Source organism: Oncorhynchus clarkii, chromosome 3 (assembly GCF_045791955.1).
Source record: "Oncorhynchus clarkii lewisi isolate Uvic-CL-2024 chromosome 3, UVic_Ocla_1.0, whole genome shotgun sequence".
Classification (NCBI taxonomy): domain Eukaryota; kingdom Metazoa; phylum Chordata; class Actinopteri; order Salmoniformes; family Salmonidae; genus Oncorhynchus; species Oncorhynchus clarkii.
This window is the reverse complement of record NC_092149.1, coordinates 52,803,971-52,820,469: the sequence shown is the minus strand read 5'-3', so window position 1 is coordinate 52,820,469 and position 16,499 is coordinate 52,803,971. Positions and strand designations below refer to the sequence as shown.

The 16,499-nt window shown below is 41.8% G+C and overlaps 1 protein-coding gene across 1 annotated transcript in view; it reads left to right on the top strand.

Moving 5' to 3' along the window:
• Window positions 1–1,322: 1,322 nt before the first annotated feature.
• The window catches only part of LOC139397385 (bromodomain adjacent to zinc finger domain protein 2B-like), a 99,173-nt gene continuing 83,996 nt past the window's right edge, over window positions 1,323–16,499 (top strand). Inside the window, exons 1-2 of the mRNA XM_071144136.1 lie at window positions 1,323–1,492; window positions 13,160–13,201. The gene's annotated coding sequence lies outside the window, so the exon portion shown is untranslated. The remainder of the gene's footprint in view (window positions 1,493–13,159; window positions 13,202–16,499) is intronic.

Sequence of the window (16,499 nt, the reverse complement as noted above, 5' to 3'; positions counted from 1 at the left end):
TCTGAATGTAGTGTCTTTACTGACCCAGAGGAAGGGGGGAAATCAATGAGGCCAAGGATGGTGAACAAGCAAATAAACCTGTTTAAAATTCACAATGCTGAATACGCTTTCTCCCCCCACATAATACAAGAGTGACTTTATTTCTTAATTAGTGTATACAATTACTTCTAGTGCATGTACAATTTGCTTAGGTAAAAGCCACAGTTCCCTTAATTCAAAAGCATTTTGCTCCCTTGAACAGTCACAAAGCTTTCGCTGCTAATTTCTGCACGCTCTGAATATTTTGCTATCTGTCTAAAAGCAACATATCAACAATTAAATTGAAGGATTTGGTGATTAAATGTAGCCTATGTCTCATAAAAGCGTTAAAACATGTTTGTTTTTTCCCAAATCTAAAATGTGTTCTTATATGCACTCTAGTTAAATTGAACCACAAACATATTTGTTTTACCTCCACCCCCCCTGTCAATTTGATGATTCAATGAACAGTACCTACATAAACTATCTACATTTTCACAGTGTTTGTTGAATGTAATATTTTGCATCCCCCTGACTAGGTCACAAGGTCTCCGCTCAGCCTGTTGCAGATGTCTGATCAAAGAAAGAAAAAACACAATTAGGCACAGATGGCAGTCTTTGCCCAACTCTAGTAGATGTGCTAACAGATAAGACTTTCTGTATTAACTGCAAATTATCCTAAGACACTTAATCAAAAGACCAATGGTTCACATATTCAAATGGATCTGTGATAATGTAGTCTTTCAAGGTGTACCTTTTTAATTTATCACATATTGTATGGTCCCAAGACAAAAACAGTGTTCACCCACAGATTAAAAAAAAAAGTGTTTGTGTAATCTTTTCACGTATTGTTAGATTAATTATGCATTGTTACATAATTGCAATGACCTAATGTACAAATACATAATCAGTGTATATACACTGCCATCCATATATTTTCCCAGTTTTCCCACCACTGTATTCCACATTCATCCTCAGCATATACCTTTATTAGTTTACCACAATTACCCCCAAACCAGTTTATTTAGCCTACATGTGATGTGTTGCTCACTTGATTTATTTGATTTTCCCCCCCAGACTCCTGAATCCAGCATTTTGTTGAAACGCAATATCAATCATAGATTGCTTCCAGGTTGAATAAAACAATACCTGCCAGATGCATAGTCTGGTATCTGTTTACAGTCATTTCTAGCAATGAATTAAGTTAATTAATCAGACAAAAGTTTGCATTGTTGGAGCTTTTAGCTGACGTCACTTTTGTGCCTTGAAGTGAAGCTGAACAAACCTTGAGAAGAGTCTCCTTCAATCTGCCGTATAGTAGTAGCCTAACTAACACACACACTCAATTACAGCCCAATTTCGTTCTTTATAATCTCCTGGCATTGTCCGCAAACAACGCAAATCTGGGGGAACATAACGCTATTCTTACATAGTAACTGACGCGAAGGAGGATACATAAAGTGACGGAAATTAGGTGAGTTTTCTTATGTTTTGTAGTGGGAAGTTAGCTTACGTTATCGTTCATAACGACGTTCAGTTTGCAATTTCGCTAGAGATTTCAACGCTTGTTAGCTCGATTTCTGGCTAGCTAGCTAGCACCTAGTTCTATCGACGCTGTCCAGCAGCTTGCCCTTTATCATGTAACCTATCCTGAGTGGAGCAGGTTGCTACAAACTTGTCAAGAATGATAACTTGTAAATGTATCGACAATACCAGCACTCGGGTTTTAGTTACTTTAACTAGTTGCTAACTTAATGGCGAGATTCACGTATATTTCTATCACTTTTTTACGGCGTAGACTGAGTCGGTGACTGTCAGTGTCAGCTTGCTGGTTAGCTAGCGATTCTCGTCTTTGTGTCCGTCGCTGGTGCGGCTTGACTGACCTTTTTTTTTTTTTTTAAACACGGAGTAAAACAAGCTATCATTGAATGTATGTCACAGATAAATGCATTTGGTGTCGGCTAGGTTTTATAATCACTAGGAAGTGTTAATTTGAATTTTTTTAAACGATGTTGCAGGCAAGTTATGTGGAAAGAGTGCGAATGCTGAGAAAAGGTCTGTTCAGTGTGTATTGAGCTGAAGATGCCAAAGTCTGCTCTTCATTGAGTAAACCTAATTTAAGTCACATATTACATTATTTCGCTGTTGCTTATTTGTGTTGTATCTAATGTTCGGACAATATGTTTGGAGGTGTTCGTGGAAATCCCATCCGTGTCAGCCAGTCCACTGCTTGGGTCCGAAGCTCCTTACCTCTTATCTTTTTGTATGGCTTCGTATAAAGAAAAGCAACTGCAGCCCAGCAGAGTTTATTAAATGTATCCCTTTGTTTATTACAACGTGCACCATTTGTCTGCCCTCTAAACAACAAGCCACTCGCCATCTTGGGCAATTTAATCCACCCACTCTTTTCATTTCAAAGATCCGGAATGCTTATTAATTAAACACCAAAAGTGATCAAATGTTTCACGAGGACGATACATGACGTCAACTGAAGTTGTGATAACATTTCATTCTGTCTAACTTTCTAAATGACTGAGGCTATTGGTTTCATGTGTCTAAGTATTGTTTTTTCATGAAGAGAAGGTTTAAACAATGCAAAGGCACACTGACCTAAAATGGCTTGTCATTTTGAAGGGTGACAGGTGGTGGGGTTGAGTATTCTCAATGTTTGACTTATTGGACTGATTTTCATTTTCAATATTAAGGGAAGGAAAACGTATCAGTTAAAATTCAGAATCTTTAATGTGATATGTGTGTAAAGGTTGTGTGTGTAAAGGGTTGTTACTTTCAGAACTTATGCCATTTGATTGAATAGATTTCCTAGGCAGGCTAATGCGCTACAAATGTATGAGCAGTCCAGACATCATATACAGCATATTGTTGTGTATGTCACTCCTAACATTTTGTCTTATTCACGCCACTGTCCGAAAATGAACCTGATATTGTACCAGCACTAGGCAATACTGGTCTTTGACTCTGCCAATCTGTGGTTCATTCAGGGAATTCTTTGAATGCTGCCTACCCCCAAAATTGTGTTCTTCTGAGAGCAGAATGCCTCTGCTCTAAGTGCTAATTGCCCCACCTCCCATTTCTTTGTTTGGATATTCACTGCATAGCTTAAATGTAAAGGAGCAAATGTTTAGCCAAATATCCTGATGTGTGGTTTTTCTCTTATGGGAATGCCTTCCACTTCCCTATGATGCATCGACTTGACATCTGCATAATTTTGTTGAGATATGCTAGTAGGTAATCAACGGTGGAAATCAATGATGGGTTAATACATATCATTGGTGGTTATTAATTGAACCCCCACTACACACACACAAATGTATTTACACACACACACGCACACACACACGCACACACACACAAGCAGTGCAGAGACGTGCAGACACTCAGTTTCAACTCTGGTTACAAATGCCTATTGAGGGATTCTTCACGAAAGCAAGATACACAAAATACCATGATTTGGGGGATTTCAACTAAATGTAATCTATAGAATAGTCCTTTGGAGGAAGGATTGTTGACATATATTTGACATTTGTATCTAAAAGCATAAGTGAGCAATAATTAAAGTTGACATTTTGGCCTTACCCTGGTCTCCTTTAACACTCCAGAATGTTTCACCTGTAGATGCTACAAAGCGAACATTGGTGTCCTAGGAAGCTTTACCGCTTGCTCTGTGAGGAAAATAAAATATTCTGCTCGTTCCCTAAGAAAATGAAGAATAGGCGTAGGTAATGTATAACCTGAGAAAACAAGTGTTAAATACAACAAGCCGCAGTCCTTGTCATGCGTTTTTGAATGTTTTAGTATCACTTCAACTAGACTGCATTCAGAACATGATTGTTTGTTAGGACCATTGATTCCACATGTTACATCGGTTTTTCCTTTGACACTGCTCTGCTTTTTCCACTGGTTCTACAGCGGAATTGATTGGCCTTTGTAAATAGTTAATTGATAGTCAATTAACTATTGCTCACAGTCTAAGTGAAACGGCAAACATTATTCCCCTTAAGGTCCGTCATTTAAATGGCTCAAGCAGCCATTCCAGCCAAGGAAGCAAAATAAATCAGATTACAGCCTTGATGTGTTATTCATGCCTCCAGTAACTGCCAATGAATCAACCAATAACCAGATACAACGCTGGAAGGTCACTGAATTTGCCTCATATTTATTCCGAGCTCATGTTCTCGAAAACAATCTCAGAACGAGGGAACAATAATGCATTGCAACAAATCACCGGCTCCGGATGTGAGCTTTAGCATTAAGAAAAACAGCAGTGGAGCATTTGAATGTTTGGAATATCGTAGGGTCCTTCAAGGATGGAAAATCTCATCAGTAGCTCACGGTTGCTAAATTGCTTGAAACAGCACTTTTAAATGCTAAGTGCCCAATGGTGTGATTAATACAGTTTATTTTCAGCTCAATCATTATTTCCAGCTATTCATCCACTTGGGTACAGTCTAGCCTATTCCTTGCATGGAGTGTAATATGTAGCTTATTGTAAAAGTATGCTATTATGCACAACACATAAGTACATTCATGATTTAGCTTCAAAAGGTTAGTTAGTGTAACTGGTAGACTAATTTGCATATATGAGGTTTGTTTTTAACTTAGGCTAGGCTCAAGCAGACTAAACAGCACAATATAGCCTGTACCAGAATGTAAAACATTCAGAATTTGTTTAGGGTAAAAATCAAATCAAATTTTATTTGTCACATACACATGGTTAGCAGATGTTAATGCGAGTGTAGCGAAATGCTTGTTTACATATTAGATGTCCTAATACTGATGACAGCATTAAGTCAGCCTAATCTACCCAAAAAATAAGATTCAATCTGAATTTCCAAGATAAAACTGAAGATCTGGGTTTGAATACTCATACAAACATACTGTATACTACATACTTAGTATGTACTAATTATCAGTTCATTTTAGTATACTGTAAACTAACGATATAATTTCAGTTGAGCGTACTAGAGCTTCGCCTGTCTACTGGAAGTTGATGCTGTTGCTATGCTAGCTTGTTAGCAAAACAAATGACTAGCTAAACATTTTACGATTTCAGGTGTGTTTGTAAATTCAATCTGCAGTGCCAGAGTGCGCTCTGGGCATTTGTAAATTCAGAGAGTTTCGCTCTTGGAGTGTTTAGAGCGCACACTAGACGCTCTGGCCGAAGAGCACGCCATGGTTGATCCAAGCGTTCAACGGCAGTCAAGCCCCCAAGCTAACTGGCTAACGTTGGCTAGCTACTTCCAGACACAAATGAGTGATCACCTCCACTCTGACCATTTTACTTGCCTTAGCAGAGCTGGTTAGGCTGTTTTCATGTTATCCAGTGTGTTGGTGACTAACTGTGCTGCTGGCAACAATTTTAGATTCTTTATTTTACTAACGTTTACTCACACCGGCCATATTCAACGAGAGTGCTCTGAAATCGGAGTAGATAGCCAGAATTAACAATGTCCATTGAAACGCACAATAACTATACCACTTAGCTAAGAATTTAAATATTTATTTTGACCTTTTATTTAACTAGGCAAGTCAGTTAAGAACATTCGTATTTACAATGACTAGGAACAGTGGGTTGTTCTGGGGCAGAACGGCAGAGTTTTACCATGGCAGCTCAAGGGTTCGATCTAGCAACCTTTTCAGTTACTGTAGTCAATAAACGTTGGTTAGATAGCAGATAGTTAATATACTGCCTGGCACGTTTGATGTATTAGTATCCAACTTACGTTAGGTAACTAGCATACCGGTACATACTGCTGTAATGCTACGCGGTTCGTAAAGATAGCTGACAATTTGTTAGCTACGCTAACATAACGTGTAACTTATTTGAAAAGTAGATACTTTATTAAATTGCTCAACATTTTCTTAACTTTTGTCATTATTTTGTCAATTAATTGTTTTTTTTTTTTTTTTTTTTTTTTTGAATTTTTACCCCTTTTTCTCCCCAATTTCGTGGTATCCAATTGTTGTAGTAGCTACTGTCTTGTCTCATCGCTACAACTCCCGTACGGGCTCGGGAGAGACGAAGGTTGAAAGTCACGCGTCCTCCGATACACAACCCAACCAAGATGCACTGCTTCTTAACACAGCATGCATCCAACCCTGAAGCCAGCCGCACCAATGCGCCGGAGGAAACACCGTGCACCTGGCCACCTTGGTTAGCGCACACTGCGCCCAGCCCGCCACAGGAGTCGCTGGTGCGCGATGAGACAAGGACACCCCTACCGACCAAGCCCTCCCTAACCCGGGCGACGCTAGGCCAATTGTGCGTCGCCCCACGGACCTCCCGGTCGCGGCCGGTTACGACAGGTCAATTAATTTGTATCCGGTCTCATCGGACTTCGGCTGCATATTTTCCGCCATTTTCTTTCAATCTGAAAATGTTGTGAAGCCATGCCCATTTTCTGAAGAATTGCATTAGGGGCCCGAAAAGTATGGAAATAGTGTCATGTACTTCGTATTTTGTTGAATTTAGTACGACATCTGGGAACATTTTGGCATACTAACTATGACCAATAAGCATACTATATACTCCATTCACGTCACGGTTAGTATGAGTACTCCATTTTTTTCCAACTTGGTCTTCCGAACGGTCAAGATTAAAGAGTTTTTCACAAACGTGGGTAAATGTTTTATTTTGCTTACTGGGGTTAATATAGCAATCTCTAGCCGTATTAGGCTAAATGAGGTTGTTGTGATTTAGTAGCTTCTCTCTGTGAATAGTCACCATTGCCATCTTGAGTGTGAGGCTATTAACAAGGCTGGGGGGGCCAGCCTCTTTTCTATCTTTTGGTGGGATGTGAAAGGGGCCCAAGTGTGTTTTGGCTCTCCTCAAAGGATGAACTAAACCCATCAGTAATTATGGCAGCCGTCCTGATGGAGGACTGGCAATTGTGCGTTTTCACACCATTTCTTTCCCCTGTCCCTCCTGTTCGTACCCTTTTTCACAAGCTTGCACTCATTAATCAAAGACGCTGAACTCCTGCTGAGGGCTGAGAGGTTCATCAAATTGGCAGCCGGTTCACTGTAAAGAACAGCATGGCGAGGCTGTTAACACAGGCATAAATAAATCTAAGGTTGTCTTTGTATGCAAACCATGGAGGTTAATACTGTATAATTCAATGTCCTCTTTTTGTTTTCATAATAAAATAAAATAATTTAAGGCTTGACGTGAGTCCTTTTGTAGGTCAGGGTTGACACATTCTGATTGGCTGATCCGGAGAAACATTAGGCAGGGTCGTTTATTAGGAATATGTCAGGGACTGGGAGATTACACATTTTCCCTTCTGGTTTATTTTTCCGCTCCTGGAGATGGTTGTCATGTTTTAGCTGAAGCAGAGATGCTCCAATGATTGAAGTTCCCTGCTGTGATAATGAGCTCCATGTTTGAAATGCCAATAGTTAGGCCCGTTTTGTTTGGCTGCTTACTGCTATTTGCATCCTTAGCCGAAATTGCATGTACTGTAGTACACATTTAAACTGCTGGTATTTGAGGCCAGAGAGGGCTCTGGGATTTGGTGAATAGAATGAAGAGTACTTAGGATAGAAAAATATATGTACAGCAATAGTTGAATAGGATGGCCTAGTTTAGAATACATATGAAATTAGTAAAACAGTATGTATTATTAAAGTGGCCAGTGTTCCATGTCTATGTACATAGAGCAGCAGCCTCTAAGTTGCAGGGTTGAGGAACCGGGTGGTAGCCGACTAGTGACAGTGACTATGTTCAGAGCAGGGTACTGAGTGCAGGCAGGCTAGTGATGGCTAGTGATGGCTACAGTCTGATGGCTTTGAGGGGGCTTTGTGGGGTGAACAGGTCGTGGCTCGGATGGCTGAGGTCCTTGATGAGCTTTTTGGCCTCCCTGTGACATTGGGTGCTGTAGATGTCCTGGAGGGCAGGCAGTGTGCCCCCGGTGATGCATGGGCAGACCGCACCACCCTTTGGGGAGCCCTGCGGTTGCGGACGGTGCAGTTGTCATACCAGGCAGTGATACAGCTTGACAGGATGCTCTCAATGGTGCATTTGTAAAAGTTTGTGAGGGTCTTAGGGGCCAAGCTGAATTTCTTCAGCCTCCTGAGGTTGAAGAGGCGCTGGTGCGCCGCCTTCACCACACTGTCTGTTTGGGTGAACCATTTCAGATTGTCAGTAATGTGTACGCCGATGAACTTGGAGCTTTTCACCTTCTCCGTTGCGGCCCTGTGGGTGGGGGCTTGCTCCCTCTGTCTCCTGAAGTCCACAATCAGCACCTTCATTTTGTTGAGGGAGAGGTTATTTTTCTGGCACCATTCCGCCAGGGCTTTCACCACCTCCCTGTTGGCTGTCTCGTTGTTGGTATTCAGCCCTACCGCTGTTGTGTCGTCTGCAAACTCAATGATTGAGTTGGAGGCGTTCATGGGTGAACAAGGAGTACAGGAGGGGTCTGAGCACGCACCCTTGTGGGGCTTTGTGTTGGGGCCCCTGTGTTGAGGATCAGCGTAGTGGAGGTGTTGTTTCCTACCTTCAGCACGTCAGGAAGTCCAGGACCCAGTTGCACCGGGTGGGTTTCAGACCCAGGGCCCCAAGCTTAATGATGAGCTTGGAGGGTACTATGGTGTTGAAGGCTGAGCTGTAGTCAATGAACAGCATTCTTAGATAGTTATTCCTCTTGTCCAGATGGGGTAGGGCAGTGCGATGGCGATTGCCTCATCCATGGATCTATTGGGGCGGTATGCAAACTGCAGTGGGTCTAGGGTGTCGGTTAAGGTGGAGGTGATATGATCCTTATTATCTAGCCTCTCAATGCTACGTATGTATTCATAATTCAGGACAGCTGGTTGCAGTATGAGTGAAGACGTTCACTGGCTGTTATAACCCATTCCACTCACACACCAAGATTGTGTTTCAGCAGTGCCCCATTTTATTTATTGATCTTCATGCATTTAAAATCGGTCACTACTGCCACAAAGGCTTGCCATTTTAGCTGTGCTAGCAGGTCTGCTGCAGCCACGGTTTTAAAGATAAACTGTGCGGAAATCACTCCGCCATTTCCTGGTTTCTAAAATTGCAAATTTCAGTTTGTGATAAAACAAGCATGTATAGTCTAGAGAATCATTGTACCATCTAAACTGCTGTGAAATATATTTTCTATACCCCAAAAATGTTGTTTTCATCTGTTTGAAGCTGGTGTGCAGAACTGAAATTAAGACTCAAAAATGAAACTTAAGAACGGGAAGCATAGAAATAACATACATAGAACAGATCTACTGCTTCTTAGACTTGCTTTCAATGAGTGACAGATCTATAACTCACATTTCTATGTGTATTTAGTCAGGTCTCCCAAAAAGTTACATATTGCAGCTTTAAATATTACATTTATCGAACACTGCATGAAATTACAAGGAAAAGGGGAAAACAGTTGTGAATGTGGGTCAGTAGAAACCAACATTGGATACATTCTTCTTTGTTGATTCAAGCTCTGCTTAATGTCTTCCAAGATGCAGGAGGGGGAAGGAGGGAAAAGGACCCTGCCACTCCACATGATTGTAGGAAAGACAAATGACATTTGTGCATTTAGAACGATGCTGCTCCATTCCCATTTAGCCTCCATTACAACTCTTCCGGACACTTTTCCATGTTAACAATACTTGTTCAGTTTATTTAGTTAGTAGCCTAAACGGCTTTATTGGATCATGGCGCCAACTGCAGGAACCTGTTTTAGCTGAATGGTTTAAAATGATCCCCAGTGTGTGGAAGGAGTGGATTATCAGGAATTATTTGTATGAGCATGGAGATGTCTCACGACATGTGGGCCTACTACACTACAGTAGGCGGGATTATTAGGCTATTCCTCATTTCTGCTAGTGCTGCTCATCAGGTGAAGACACAAGATTAAGTTGTCAGGAAAGGAAAGTGTTACAAGTTGTGACCAGGTATGGCGATAGACCTACATGTTTGCGGTTGGAAAATGACCTGAAGACGTTAAGCCACTGTTAGTTTGACAGACAAAACGGTTTTCCGCTGAACTCCCTAATAAACGCTGAAACTCTGTAATCCATCACAGCTGTGTGGAGAGGATGGGAAAAGGAAACCTGGAACATAGCTGTTTTTTTTTATTACTCATTACTGTTGTTGAGCTTTCTCTCAAGGTAAGTTTCATGCTATTGTCTCTCTTCTTTAAGTGATGCCACGGAAAGACGGCAATTCGTAACATGAGAAGGTTCAGCCCAAGCAGTTCAAAAGGAACTACTGGGAAAATACCTTTTATTTGAGGCCGGGGAGTGACCTTTTACGCTCCCAGCGCTGGATGAAACATCAGAGAAAAGAGATAATATCCATCTCCTGCTCGCCCTCTGTGTTGTTCAAACCACAAAATGGCACAGATGGAGTTGCAGGAAGAGCCTGTCTGTTGTGGGGAGGGCTAAATAGTGTATTAATTGCACTTTGCAAAGGTTGTTATTGATGTGTGAGTTGTGTGGAGATAGAAACGGCTCCTCGAGGCTATCGCAAATCCTCTGGGAGAGCTCCCCGGTGTAATCCAAATATTTAGAGCTAATTTAAACATACAGGCAGGCGCACCGGCATTTTTTAGGAAGCAACTAATTTCTCTCTGCCCTACCATTTTCGGCGCTTGGGGATGCAACGGCACTCCCTCTTGTCAGAACATCTCAGCGTTCCTCAAGTGGATTTGAATCCTGTTGCTGTCCTGGGAACGCCACACAACCAAGGATCCAAACCGGTTATCATTTGGGTCTATTTCCTCTGATTCTGTCTCAAAAGATAATAAGATCTCATGTTCTCTCTCCGGTCATGTTTTAGACCAGAGCCAGCATGGCAGGGAAGGGTTTGTCCAGGTGACACTGTGAGAAATGATTTTGTTTGTTGTTGCAGCATTTGGAAACCATTACAGCTGTACAGCCCTGCTGGTTTGATCATGCTACACAGTGTAATGAGTGGTTTAGATCTGTTGCTGGCTGGGCCGTAGAATCTGTGTCCACTTGTTACTCTGTGATGAGGCGTTCTTTAGTCAGCCCATGCTGTTGTATGTAGGCTAAACCTTTTCCAATGTGCCTCAGTGTTGGCCTGTAGGCTATTTATATTGATTTTCTTAACCAACATTGAAACCGATCAAATTGTATTTGTCACATGCGCCAAATACAACAGGTGTTACCTTACCGTGAAATACTTAATTACAAGCCCTTAACCAACAATTTAATGCCATGTATGGGGGATCTTGGACAGCTTAGACCCAGGCCTTGATCCAATTCGTTAGCCTACATTTTCTTCCTCCGTAGACCATAGGACAACATGAGTTTAACATGTGCTTTCGCCAACGTTTTCTTCTTCATCTGCTTTTAATCTCCGTAAACCTCACCGTAAAGGGACAACATACGGGTTATCAACTATCATCTTCTCTGAGTTTACAGCTAGTCAAAACTTTATTACCAGGTTAGGCTATATGGTGTGTAACCTAAGATCCTGTTAAAGTACTGGTAGTTTTAGGTTATGCTAAACAGGAGGAGAAAATACTCTGTCTTCTATCAACACCGGGTGAATCAGGATGGATTTGTTACTAAGCTGTAGCAGGAGGAGGCGTGTCTTTCTAATTAGTGTGTAATTGATACCCATCCTTTGAGTGAATAAAGATGGAGACACTCCTTAGATACCAGTAATTGGCTTGAAGCCATTTTGAGCAAAGCATTTGCTAGGATAGGGAAATGGCATGGCCCGCAGCAGCAGTCGTAGCAAGATTACGATGACTGAGAGCAAATGGCCTCCTGAGCTGAAATGGCACAAGTGTAGTTTTTAACAGCATCCTGTTTGCCTCGCTCAGTAAACAGTGCTCACTGAGAACAGTTCCTAGAGAGGATTGTCCAAAAAGCAAGTTAGGCCTAATCAAGTGCAGCAGGAGAATGACTTGTTTGAGTTTATATGTTACAGGCAGGTGTTCAGATAAATCATAGGTAGGCCAGGCCTAGGAATCTGTGCCCATACTTGCTTGCTTCATCTGTACCCTGTCTTGAGTTTTAGACTCCACTCCTGGAGCGCTGAACAAATAGAATAGAAACCCTTTATGTTCATCTCCTCTATGACGAAAACAAAATGAGTAGTCTGATTTTATAAAGACCTCATTCAGTACATTGTTGATTTTATAGGCTGTCTTTTTTTAATGATGATCGTTGTCATAACGTTGACGTGATCGCTTACATTGACGTTGGATCTATTGCTGACAGTCAATTGTTTGTGCTGCTATAATAGTCTGTTGTATGAACACTAGTCATGTCTGTTTCCCTTGGCTCCGTTGTGAAGCCGTAGTCGTCCTGTAGACAGATTGCGTGGTGGACTAGGGGAATTTGAGTGATGCGTCGAGGCTGTAAATCATGTGTGCTTAAGTCTGCTGCTGACACCGGGTGTTAAACTGCCGCAGCCCTCGTTTCCTTCACATTCCAATTGAAACGAACCCAGATGGAAATGTGTAATGAAATACAAGAAATTTGCTGTCTTGCCAGAAATGTCTGGGAGTGCTTCTGCAAGTGCTGTTGTTTCTGGTGATCCAAATCTCCCAGGATGATATGCGTGTTGGTGGAGGGGAGAGAAGGGGTGCGCGATTTGTGGATGTGCTGAGATCTGCCTTACGGTGTTGAGCTCCACACCAGTGTGACATGACTCCTCCAGCAACGTGAGAGGAGAGACACCACCAGCATGTCGCAAGCGTTCTCTCAATCCACTGCACTGGCTGACAAACAGCTGCTGGACTTGAGACAGACACTCATTTGAGTACAAATAGGAGGATCTGTCTAGATGTGAAATATTGTAGACTACTTAGTCATCAATTTGACTCAAACTAGTTAGACTAGCAGTTTTGGGTTAGATATGGCTATATTCCAATTGTAGCTGATTTTTGTTGTCATATTTGAAATACACCAGCCTTTTGTTTTGTTTGATCGGTCCATAATGCAAAGCTGCTGCAGCAGGGCTTTGATTCCCTGTTGATGTTAGAATGGATAAGGTATTCCCCCTCAAGGCCTAAACCCATTCGAATTAGCATGTTTTATTTTTTTTCATATTGCTCTCAGGCAGGAATTATGGAGAATGAATAAATCAATAAAATAAAGCAATTAGGCCGACTGTTGTCTTCTTCTGTTTCAGCTTGCAGAGCCGTGATGTCACAGAATTGAGGATCCTTCAGCAGTAAGTGTTTGGTCACACTGACTGCATTCTAATCGCCCATCGCAGCTGTAAACAATTTTGTCCCCACTGTTTGTGTTTGAAGTCCCTGTTTGTTTTTTTGTTTTATTTTTGTGTCCGAAAATCTGTTCATTTTGTCAAATTGGACTTTGAAAGTCACGAAGGGATAGGCTACTGGACTAAGCACAACTCTTCAGTTCAAAGCATTATTTAGGTATAGGATTAGAGCATTTTCCAATTAGGCCTAGATTTAACAAGGCCCTCTTTAATGGAATTAGTTTGTGCTACAGTACACTTTGCTCTGTTTGCGAATTTCTAATTAGTTTGCCCGTCTTGTATGGAATTAGCATGTCAGAGTTTCAAAACATACTAATCTGTATGAAAAGAAGCATTCTATTACTTTTGGCTATTTCCAAATAAATTACTGTCAACCAAATTGGGGTAATTGGTGGAGTTTGAGCTGTCCTTTGCCTTTGTTTTGAATTTGAAAGTGAGCCACTTTACATAAAGAAGCTTTGAATAGTGGCCGCATGGCTGCCTCTGTAAATAGTAGTGTTGCACCCCAGACAATGTCAGGAGGGCTTTCAAAGCTTCAGCTCCACTCCTATCAGACAGTCTGACTTACGACTGCAACAATCACTACCACACAGTGTGAGGAACCCAGAGTTATTTTCAGTGCAATGTAGAACACGTGTTTACAACACACAAGCCTCAGAGAAATGCCCCAAAGTGCCTCGATGCAGGAATTGCACAAACCGCCGGCGTTTACTGTAAATACTTCAGTATTTCAGTTGTTCGTTTCTCTACTGGTTTTTCAACTGTTGCGTACAGTGTGAGAGAGATCAGGTATTATCAGGTGTCTAGTGTATGTCACTAATACAGTGCCTTGCGAAAGTATTCGGCCCCCTTGAACTTTGCGACCTTTTGCCACATTTCAGGCTTCAAACATAAAGATATAAAACTGTATTTTTTTGTGAAGAATCAACAACAAGTGGGACACAATCATGAAGTGGAACGACATTTATTGGATATTTCAAACTTTTTTAACAAATCAAAAACTGAAAAATTGGGCGTGCAAAATTATTCAGGCCCTTTACAGTGCAGCAAACTCTCTCCAGAAGTTCAGTGAGGATCTCTGAATGATCCAATGTTGACCTAAATGACTAATGATGATAAATACAATCCACCTGTGTGTAATCAAGTCTCCGTATAAATGCACCTGCACTGTGATAGTCTCAGAGGTCCGTTAAAAGCGCAGAGAGCATCATGAAGAACAAGGAACACACCAGGCAGGTCCGAGATACTGTTGTGAAGAAGTTTAAAGCCGGATTTGGATACAAAAAGAATTCCCAAGCTTTAAACATCCCAAGGAGCACTGTGCAAGCGATAATATTGAAATGGAAGGAGTATCAGACCACTGCAAATCTACCAAGACCTGGCCGTCCCTCTAAACTTTCAGCTCATACAAGGAGAAGACTGATCAGATGCAGCCAAGAGGCCCATGATCACTCTGGATGAACTGCAGAGATCTACAGCTGAGGTGGGAGACTCTGTCCATAGGACAACAATCAGTCGTATATTGCACAAATCTGGCCTTTATGGAAGAGTGGCAAGAAGAAAGCCATTTCTTAAAGATATCCATAAAAAGTGTTGTTTAAAGTTTGCCACAAGCCACCTGGGAGACACACCAAACATGTGGAAGAAGGTGCTCTGGTCAGATGAAACCAAAATTGAACTTTTTGGCAACAATGCAAAACGTTATGTTTGGCGTAAAAGCAACACAGCTGAACACACCATCCCCACTGTCAAACATGGTGGTGGCAGCATCATGGTTTGAGCCTGCTTTTCTTCAGCAGGGACAGGGAAGATGGTTAAAATTGATGGGAAGATGGATGGAGCCAAATACAGGACCATTCTGGAAGAAAACCTGATGGAGTCTGCAAAAGACCTGAGACTGGGACGGAGATTTGTCTTCCAACAAGACAATGATCCAAAACATAAAGCAAAATCTACAATGGAATGGTTCAAAAATAAACATATCCAGGTGTTAGAATGGCCAAGTCAAAGTCCAGACCTGAATCCAATCGAGAATCTGTGGAAAGAACTGAAAACTGCTGTTCACAAATGCTCTCCATCCAACCTCACTGAGCTCGAGCTGTTTTGTAAGGAGGAATGGGAAAAAAATTCAGTCTCTCGATGTGCAAAACTGATAGAGACATACCCCAAGCGACTTACAGCTGTAATCGCAGCAAAAGGTGGCACTACAAAGTATTAACTTAAGGGGGCTGAATAATTTTGCACGCCCAATTTTTCAGTTTTTGATTTGTTAAAAAAGTTTGAAATATCCAATAAATGTCGTTCCACTTCATGATTGTGTCCCACTTGTTGTTGATTCTTCACAAAAAATACAGTTTTATATCTTTATGTTTGAAGCCTGAAATGTGGCAAAAGGTCGCAAAGTTCAAGGGGGCTGAATACTTTCGCAAGGCACTGTAGCAAGACAGTGTTATTGCTGGACTTTCCCTTTCCTCTTGGCTGCGTGTCGGTCCTCTCAGGGCTGCTATAGCCGAGGCTTGACGGTTTAACGAACTTTCACTGTTCCATTCTTCAACAGTAAAACGTCCAACCAAAACAGTGTGTCACAATTGTTTCCTCCCTCCGGCAGAATTTGAAATGTGTATTGTTGAAAGTAAAAGGGCAATGCGAAGTAACCATCGGCAACATGTTATTTTCTACTGAAGTCGATGTGCTAAACTGAGGGCAGGGACGTTCTTCAGCTAACTTTGTGATCCTGAGGAAAACCCTAATATAATCTTTGTGTGACCCTGCCAGGAGATGGGTCATCCACAGCGTTCCAGAAATAGTTGGAATGGGGATTGAGGAGAGGAATCCCATCATCCCAGATCCTGCCCAGGTTGTGTGTTATGGGAACCTTCCAGAATGTCCTATGGTAGTCATCAGTAACCTTGAGTTTACCTAGAAGCCTGCCTGACTCTCCTCCTGCTCTTATTGCTGAAAAGGCTGAGGAGACGGGATGGGAGGGAAGGGGTTCGGAGAGCCCTATTGACTGGTGTGTTTTACTGAGATGCCCGGCCCCCCTTGGGGGGGGGGGGGGGGTTGTTGAGTGTGCTGAAACACCAATGATATTTTTCTATTTCTCCTTTTTTAATTTTCTAAATTAATGTCCTCCCTACAGTTAACGGTGTGGCTTCAAAGAGTGTATTTTGCGACGAGCCTGAATGGCTAACAGGTTGCTGTGTCTGTGTAATATGATGTGGTAGTAAATACTCGAGCCTCAGCC